General features: G+C 37.3%; 1 long non-coding RNA gene across 2 annotated transcripts; it reads right to left on the bottom strand.

The window, feature by feature from the left end:
• Window positions 1-7094: 7094 nt before the first annotated feature.
• On the bottom strand, window positions 7095-9845 carry LOC135198680 (uncharacterized). Of its 2 annotated transcripts, none has more exons than XR_010310898.1 (4): window positions 9605-9845; window positions 8881-9107; window positions 8334-8392; window positions 7095-7210 (listed from the first exon to the last, which is right to left on the bottom strand). It is a non-coding gene; the product is annotated as an uncharacterized LOC135198680 (long non-coding RNA). The 2 variants fall into 2 exon arrangements; XR_010310990.1 differs by having other exon boundaries at window positions 9641-9845.
• Between the last annotated feature and the right edge of the window lie 155 nt (window positions 9846-10000).

Raw genomic sequence — 10000 nt, 5'->3', positions numbered from 1 at the left:
ACTACTCATTTGCTACTCCCCAAAAGACATTTCAACTCGCCTACAAGCAAGAGTGGCCATATCAATTGTTCTACGGGGATGAAGCCGGTTGAAGGACCAACTCAGCCGGGCGATAACCTATCATGCGGACAAGGTCTTAAATGCCATAGATACGATAATAGAATTTAGACCAAAGGCCAAGACTTGGGACATATGAGGTTATTCGGCGCCCTGAAAGAGAAATTGACAGTCGGAAAGGCGGCTTGAAAGATGTAACAGGAGGAAACCCCTCGCAGTTGTACTAGGAAGCAATTTTACGGACAATCGAATCGAAAGTCAGAATGGAAAAGAAATGCGAGAGGATGCAACTATGGTCCGAGAACTTTAAGTAATGCCTACAGTGCACAACGAGGTGAGCACTGATGGCAACCTCTTTCATTGGTTTTCATCTACCTCCCTTCAAATACTCTTTCTTTCACTTGACCTTCTCCCTTTAACAATTGTTTCACAGTCCACCTGCAATGTTTTTCTCTTGTTTACATTTCTCAAACCTTCTTACCGTCAGTTTCCCTTTCAACGCTGAATGACTTCATAGGTCCCAGCGCTTGGCTTTTGACCTAAATTCTATATTCAACTCCCAATTACTAAAGTCTTTTTTTACCCTCCGGCTTTTCCTCTCAGAGAATATTCAGTTACGACGAAAGTCGCTTAGGAAATCTATTAGGCTTCATAGCACGACCTATATCGAACGACTGCACGATTTACGTAAAAACAGACTTAGCAGCATCCCGAGATGTGTCTTTGTAAAGAAACCCTTGGTGGTGTTTGCCTTTTCCTAATAAACTAAGACAATCGTGCTGGTAATTAACCTCCATAATTTTAGTTACTTCTTTCACTATAATTATTGTTCGTTCCTGGTACCAGTTTCTCAGATTAGTTTCTTTATAATTAACTGAACGTATTTAAAAGGTAATAACAATTTACCACAACCATTCTGTTCTAGACCAAGCAGTTTATTGAAAACTGTATTGAGAATTCATTTGTAAAATATAGGGCTTAAGTACCAACAAGTTTGTTACAACCTGTATTTTACTTCATTCTCTAATTTACAAATTCCTTCAGTGGTTTACAATTTTCATTTCCGTAATAAGCAGAAACGAGGCCCATTAACAAAAATACAATTTCATATGATACATCCACATGAAGCGTTCCATATATAACGGCAGCCATGTAAAGATCCTCCAAACGTCTTTCATTACAACTTTCCATTTCTGGGACCGATAGTCATCGTTGCTCTCAAATATCCTTCAAACTAATTATTTGATCGAAATGGTACTTTAACACATCTCGCCCTAATTTTTGGTAATATAGTGTATTGTCAAATGATGTTAGTTACGGCGTTTACTCTTGACTTACAGGGTGTTGCCAAGCATTGCCAACCTATGCTTCCGAACGTCCTTTACTCCCATTCCGTTCCTCCCTACCTTCCTCCATCACCCTTTCCCACCTCATCCCTCCCTCAACCCACTCTCCTGGCCTACCCTTCTTCCCCCCCCCCCCCCCCATTCTTTTCCTACCTTTTATTATATTATAATATCAAGTCAATTTGAATGTAATAAATATGTTGGCTTTTGTAGAATCTGTGTTCATTTAATTATTGTTTTTGTATTACCTTAAATTATATAAATGGGAGTAGGCTAAAGAGCGTATGACCGTCATCCTGTTCACCAAGGTTAATGCTCAGCAGGTGAATTGCCGTAAAGAAAAAAAAAATAGAAAATGGGTATAATAATTGTAGGAAACTACTATCATAATATCATTATACATGTGTGTTTATTCATATGACATTACAATTTTGTTTTTACTAATCTAACGCCAGTAATAAGAATGTAATTCTTGTACTGTATTGAGTTTAGTGAATTAGTTGAGTTTAATGCCTCTTGAAATATATTATTTATCATTAATGTAAGTGTTACCTATTACCCTATTTTTAGACATTAAACATACAGGGTTTCTTTTCTTTTTTGTCATAAAGATTATGAATAAGGTTTACACCTTATTCATAATCAGTTAGTAAAAAATTTTCTTGTCTTTCACAGGTTTGTATCTATTTTGCAGCATCACAAACTGTCATAATTGAAGAGTCGCTCGATTTTTATTCTTTGACGGCAACAGACAAAAATGCTGATGATATATTTATCAATAATTTCATCACTTACATAATCTAAATATACTTGTTGCTTATGAATTTAAATGATTTTGAATGAGTATATAAAAATGAAAATGAATATGTTGTTTGATCTAAACACTTTCCCAAGAGATATTTTTTTCTTTTATAGACTATATTTATACCTATATTTTTAGCCATCAACGCAACACACACATGGCATTATGCAGTGCTATATAGGCTCAATAACTATTGAGGAATTCTCAAGTCTACCTTAGTTAACAAGTGCATCTTAAATTAAATGTCACAGTTTAACAGACAACCCAGTATATAATTAATAATACTATTTAGAGTGGTAAAGGAATTATGAAATCAGTCAGTCAGTCAGTCAGTCAGTCAGTCACAGGAACTTTATTCCCAGTCTTCGTCACTATCAAGGAACAAATCATCCTAGTTATCACTGTCGATGTTGGTAATTACGGGATCTACAGGTTTGTGGATGTTATCCGTGGACCAGTTTTCATCCTCGAAGGCTCTGGATCGTCTCGCTTACCTATTGAGATCGATCCTTAGTCTACTGTTAGCTTTTTCCATTTTTTATATGGTTTGGAGTCTTATTGCAAATGCATTTCTGCAACGACGCGGACTAAGTAACATGGCGGCCATGACAGCGATGAAAGATCTCTCTTCAATTACGCAGTGAATACTTATGGTGCGAGTGCTGCAGCCGATATACATATCCTTAGCATTACGGTATTAGCTGACTTGCTAAGGATACTATAAACAGAGCATATTGGGAAAAAATAACCATTATTATGCCCATCACGTTATTCCTCCCTATCGTCTTCATTACGAACTCTCCAATTATCTGCTGGTACTGAAAAATGTCATGGCAAGCACTATTCTGTTCCATATTGTAAATTACATTGAGGTATTGGGGGGAGAACTGAGAAAAACAGCGATAAAGAAAGAGTGAGAGACAGGGAGGGAGGGAGGGAGGAAGGGAGAGCGAAGGGATGGGGGATAGCAGACGTTCGAATCTGTAAATGACTCCTGCTGACTCATACGATTTTGCCTTTAAAAGTCAAGAGTAAACGACTATATTACCAAAAATTTAAAGATATTTAAGAATTATTAGTCTTTAAGTTGGTTTCATAGACCCTGTGGTAGGGTTGTAAGAATATTACCACCGTAGGCCCTGCGTGTCATAAAAGGCGACTAAAAGGACAGCTGCTGCCTTGCTGTCTTACTTTTGAGTAAAAGGCTAGCCCACCGCCAATAACTGTGGAAACTAATGCCTTGCAAGGCATGCGGTCGCAAAAACCCCTTTGCCAAATAATAAACCATGCCTGATGTTGGTAGAGGATGATGCCTTCGATAGAAGGCAATGAAGGAGATGGCGCATCGGGCAACCGACCCCTTAATGTAGGGATAACGGTGGGAAAGAAGAAGTCTTTAAGTTGGTTTCATATGAAATAGAATAGAATATTGCATTTAAGCCAAAGGCCAAACACTGGCACCTATGAGGTCATTCGGCATTGAAAGGGAAAATTGAGATTAAAAAGGTTTGAAAGGTGCAACAATTGATAGGAGAGGGAAGAGGTAAAGATTTAAGGGAATGCGAACGTAGGTACAGTAAAAGGAATGAAATGGGGTTGTGGCTAGGGGAGGATGGGACGCTGCCAAGAGCTTCTAGGTAATGCCTACATTGCACAGCATGAGGTGCACTGGCGGCACTATCACCCTATGAGGTTGTTCAGAGTCGAAGTGACCTGTTAAATTGAAATTTTTTAAACAAATTATTAAATGTTTTTGGGAAAAAAATTGTATCTTAGAGCTTTAAGTGTTCAACAAGATTTGTTTGCCAAGCAACCCCCACCCCCGCCCCCGTTTAAAACGTCGCGCAATAATTTCACAAGAATTTTAACTTCAGCATTTCAGATTTTTTTCTTTTATAATCTATGACTTGAAATTCTTTTCACCTTTGTTAAATCCGTAACTTAAAATATTTCAGATTTTTTTTTCATTATGTATAAATCGGAATTATTTTCACCTGAGTTACATCCTATATTTAGCCGCATAGGTTAAGACCTTTGTCCATGAAATGTACCTGACCATCACATTATCAAATTTTCATTCCAATGAATGGAAATCACTTTTGTACTAGTTCCATGAAACAATTTATTTAGCTTTACTTTCCATAATTTTTTCTTCTTTTTTTCTTTGCTCCCAATACATTTAACGGCGCTCTTGGTACTGTAAATTTATTCATTATAGTATGGAGTTAGATTTCAGCTCGTTGTCCCACAGGCCACAGATTAGCAAGGGTATTTGAGTCGTCACAACCAATAGCCAAACCACATCAACTGATGACCCTCATCCTCTGATTCTTTGTATTTTGTTTTAAATGACATAGCTTCAAAGGATACCATAGGAGACGCTGAAATGGTGATAATGATGAAGTTAACGAAGCTCCTTTTATTCAAAAAAAGGAGAAAATAAAAACTGCACACCGCCCAGGTAGAGATAGCTGAGCAAAGTACGATGGTAGAAATTCATGACTCAGTAAGAGACGGAATATAATGAGTAATAATGAACTAGTGTTACAAGTGTGTTCGGTTGTGGATCCTGTTTCTAGCCATCGAAAACATTCTTATTTCCCAACTTACTTGGCATGGATTATCACAGCAAAACGAGGTGGACGGTAACGCTTTATAAGAAATTTGAAGTTTGGGGTCATATTTAACGAAAGTAAATCCATATGTAACTGCCAAAGATGATAGAACAGTTGACTATTTACAACTACCAGTTTTGAAAACGTTCTACTTGATAAACCAAGGGATGAAAAATTCACCAAGGTGATTGTGTCTGAATATCCTTTGTGTCTAGATCCAGAAGTGTTGCACGTTGATGATCAAGTTGTTTGGGCCAGGAGACACGAGGTTAAACAAAAAGCCAAACTAATGCGAAGCCACAGGTGATTGTGCTCATAAGAGGAGACGTTCCAGAGAGATTATTTGTTCCCTGTCTTGGGTATAGAAAGAAGTTTCTACTATATATATAAGAGAAATTATCGATGATGTATTAAATGCAGTAGCTAGGGTCATTTGGCATTTACATGTGACGACAGCTTTAGATGTGGGTGCTGCAGCAAAAATCATGATCCAAAAGAATGTTGAGAAAAACAAATAAGAGAGAATGTTAAGATTGGAACTGTTCCAGAGTGTTGTAATAATGGTAGCGACCACAATGCAAATTCATAGCTTTGTAAGAAGAGGCCAGTTATAGATGGCAAGGAAACTATGAGCTCAGTGCAGCAACCATCAGGGAACAGTGCGGTAAATGTAGATAATATAACAAGTGTAAAATATATGGTTAAGCAGAGAAGCAGCAAGGCGGAGTCAAACTGAAATAGTCAACAATCAGACCACAGATAGTCATGACCGAAATTGTGATAAACATGGACAGTGTCACTCAGGCACTTCGTAGAGAGATCAGTGTGTTTTAAAAAAAGTAATTTGGGGGTGAAGATGCAAGAACAGATCACAAGAGTTTGTAATGATAACAGAGCGACTTCTGTTAGAGTATGTGACAGTGCTGATACACGAAACTTTTCTAAATGCAGTGATGGGGTTGATAACCAGGGTTAGGTGATTCATTTATATAGATAGGAAGTGTAATGAATTACAAAACATTAATAAAAGTAGAAAACTTTTGTAACATATGTCCTTTTCTTGGCGCAATGATAAAATTGCATTCAGGTAAGATAGTTTTATGGATGTAAATCGCTGTGAAATAGGGTGTCCATTGGCCATAGAAGTACAAACTAATAACAGCCTTGTTACTACGATGGCTTGATACGGTACTGGAGTATTTGCAGCAGCCAAATTATCTTAAAATGGATAGAGTTACATTTGCTAAAAAATGTAAGCAAGAAATTGGGAAAAATGGACACTTTCTTTTAAAACTTTATCTTGAAATATAAAGTCTCTCCAAAAAAGGTCAACTGATATCCATGCTTATATACTTATCCATGACAAATGTGATAACTTGACAAGAAAATGTATTAATGGTATTGGTTTTCAGTTACTAGATATCCAAGTTTGGAACTTAAAATAGAGATATTACAGATAATACGATAAGTTTAGCTACATTTGTTTGAATAGTATTGCTGCTTATTTATCTAGCGCTCCTACAGTTGATGGCATTGCGTGTGTCAAGTTGTATCCTAAGAGATTTCATGCTTTATGTAATCAATGTGTATATGTATAGATCAGTATCAAACATTGCTTATAACTCGTCGCTTGTACTTTAGTATCAAACTTTGCTATAAGTCGTTGCTTGTGCATTAGTATCAAACATTGCCTATTACTCGTTGCTTGTACATTCAAACATTGCCTATAACTCGTTCCTTGTGCATTAGTATCAAACATTGCCTATAACTCTTTGCTTGTGCATTAGTATCAAACAATGCCTTTTAACTCGTTGCTTGTGCATTAGTATCAAACATTGCCTATAACTCTTTGCTTGTGCATTAGTATCAAACAATGCCTTTTAACTCGTTGCTCGTGCATTAGTATCAAAAACATTGCCTATAACTCTTTGCTTGTGCATTAGTAGCAAACATTGCCTGTTCTTTGAGTAACTTATCGTTTGTGTACAGTGCAAGTCTCATTGCTTCTGTACATTTAGTAACACTCCGAGTTGAGTAAAACCCATTGCTTATGATCTGTTATGACCTCTAAGTTAAGTGTCCTAACTCTAGAACTCTAAAGCATACTAGACGTTCGGTCATTAAGACCAACAGCTGTTCGAAACTGGTTACTAGTTCGAAAGTGGTTATTAGTTAAAAAAAAAAAATAGGGGGGGGGGGGCAGGGGGGCTAGTAACAAGTATACAGTTATTAAATAGTCTTAAGCAGTTTATTAGGTAGGAATTGATGGACGCATTAAAATTTTAAATAATTTATTACAATGAGAAACGTAACTACCCTATATCCGCCGTTGATACCAAGATCTTCATACAGTCTCGGGTTCACATAGTCGTTATTGTCCTGGAAATTCACTGAAAGATGTAGAGAATTTTATTAGTCCAAGGGATGCAAATCTTAGCCAGGTGTACTGTTCCACTTGAAGTGAATGAAGTCTTCTACTAAAGGGTTATGCATAGTCAATGGCCATTACTAGTGGTGTGCACATCCACATACAGAAGCATTCGGCGGGGGACGGGGGCTGGGGATACCTCATACAGGTGTCGAACCCCTCAAAAAAAAGTGAGCAGGCTAGCCCTCAAACTCACAAAGTTACTATGCAGGTGTCAAACCCTTCAAAAAACGTGAGCAGACAGGCCCCTAAACTCGCAGTTATAAAATTAAGTCCATGACACTTTCTGTGCAAAGACACTCGCTGAGTAAGTCCAAGCCTATCTTCAGTCTTCTACTCAAGGCTTCCGCCAGAGCTGCCCTGCCCGTCTGTCAGCGACCATATTTCTCTCGCCGTTAGTCGGAAGCAAAGCTTTCCTTTCGGCTTTGGTTCAGGTTCCTTAATGGCTACTTTTATATGTTAAAACCCTAACTGCTGTCTTATTGGCTGTTAACTAAAAATAAATGAATATTATTATAAAATTCCGACCATCGCAAAGTAATAATAGTAAGAAGACAAGTTTAATAATTAGCAAAGCAAATCCCCTCTTAGGTGACGTATTCAGAGTAACATACGCATGGCGCCAGTATTAATGAGTAACAAACTCTTAGAATACATTCACGTCTCATAGCCTATATTCATGAGTAAAACTCGTGGCCCACATTAATGCAAGCGCATGGCCTATAATCATGGGTAACAAATGCATGGTCTATATTCTTTCATGGCCTATTTTCACGAATAAATGCATGGCCTACATTCATGAGTAACAAACGCGTGGCCTATATTCACCAGTAACAGACTCGTGGCCTATATTAATCGAGTAACAAACTCATTGCCTGCATTAATAGAGTAACAAACAAATTCAATGTTCGACTACATCAAAAAAAATTTATATGCTACGAGTAATTCTAATAGTATCAAAACTAACCAACATACCTGACAAACTTAACTTTACTACACCCCACTTTTTGAAGTATACATATTTCATTTATTCAATGGAAAAATAACCACTTAAAATTTCCATACTTTTCGACTATAAAACTTACTTTCGTGCTGGCCGATTACACATGCTAACAGCAGAACTCCAAACATTACTCCGGACAATCTGTCAGGGGAAAAGACTTACAGGAGATTAGCTGTTGGATAAGTAAGCCCTAGTATTGTAAGTGTTCCGTACATTTAGGTAGCTTCCTATCACCCCTATAACAAGAAAATGTCTGTTGCGATAAAGAATATACTTCAATTCTTTTAAAGTTCTGTTAACTCAAAGGCCAACTTTGTTTAAGAATTTTAATTCGGGGAAAACCTTACGTATATTGAGCAAAACTTACCCGACTTAAACCTAAACTAACCACAATCTTAATCCATTTTTGGAAGTTAAAATTCTAAAGTAAAACAAAGCAAGATGCCAGACCTGTAAACAAATTTAACTTTTTTTAATGATGAATATTGAAGTTTGATGGCATAATCATTTTTAATATCCTCAAGCTGTGGGATTCCTGCAAACTTGAATGAGTGGGATGTAGTCAAACACATTTAAACTCTTAATACCCATTTGAACTTACAAGAAAAAATTATCAATAGATTACTTACCACCTGAAAGAAGAAGTTGTATTGATTGTATGGTGTTTTTACGTTGCATGGAACCAGTGGTTATTCAGCAATGGGACCAACGGCTTTACGTGACTTCCGAACCACGTCGTGTGTGAATTCTCTCACCAGAAATACACATCTCTCACTCCTTAATGGAATGCATGAGAATCGAACTCGCGGCCACCAAGGTGGCTGGCCAAGACCAAGCCGACCACACCACTGAAGCACTTGAAAAAGTTTGATTAATTGGCATGTTAACCACCCAAGAACCCTGCACAATAGGTCTTACGACCTACTACGCAGCACATGGGGGCTCCCCCACCCCTCAGGGGCGCCGCCCCTAAAGGGGTGGAGGATAAGGGGAAGTTGTTCAAGAACAGTATATACAAATTAAACAGTGCATTAAAAAATTAATAATAAAGAATTTATGAGCAATTAAATCTATGACATTAAGTACTGACAAAGTACTAAAAGTTTTAAAGTTTGACGATTTAAAGCAAATTTATTGCTAAATTTATTTAACTAAATTTGACAGCCACTAGGGATTAGGGCGTCAAATGTATTTCGCCGTGTTTAGTGCTAGCCCCTGGGGGTTAATCATAGTCAACCCCCCAAAAATAAGGGTAAATTCTTTAGAAGCAACCCAAATACGTAGAAAAATGTAATTACTAAAGAAATACCCGACACAAGAGATATTAGCTAGATTTACCAAAATAATACTCACAATATTTGCATTAATATGGTAAAATCCCAGTGTTACCTTGAAGGCCGGGCTTTTTTATAACTTGACCAACGAAGTCACAACAATAGATGAAAATCTCAAGCGCCAACTGTAATCAAGTCACGCGATAAACTTTTTCCTAAAAACTTCACAACACAACTATTAACGACGAGATGAATTAAGATTAAATTGAATACACCACCCCAGGGAAATAAAAATAATTACTTAGCAAACTTCCGTTACAAGACTGCCGCCCAGAACGATGTAAAAGTTGAAGCCTCGAATGATGTTGTCATTCGCCAAGGACTCTAAAGTCTTAGTAGTCTTGCTTCTTGGAAAATGGCCGAATATGGATATCCTTGAAATCGGTAAGTTTGAAAGTATTATTTTCATTGCCTA

This window comes from Macrobrachium nipponense, chromosome 11, assembly GCF_015104395.2.
Source record: "Macrobrachium nipponense isolate FS-2020 chromosome 11, ASM1510439v2, whole genome shotgun sequence".
NCBI classification, from domain to species: Eukaryota; Metazoa; Arthropoda; class Malacostraca; order Decapoda; family Palaemonidae; genus Macrobrachium; species Macrobrachium nipponense.
The sequence above is the reverse complement of the archived record's forward strand: the minus strand, read 5'-3'. Positions and strand labels throughout refer to the sequence as shown.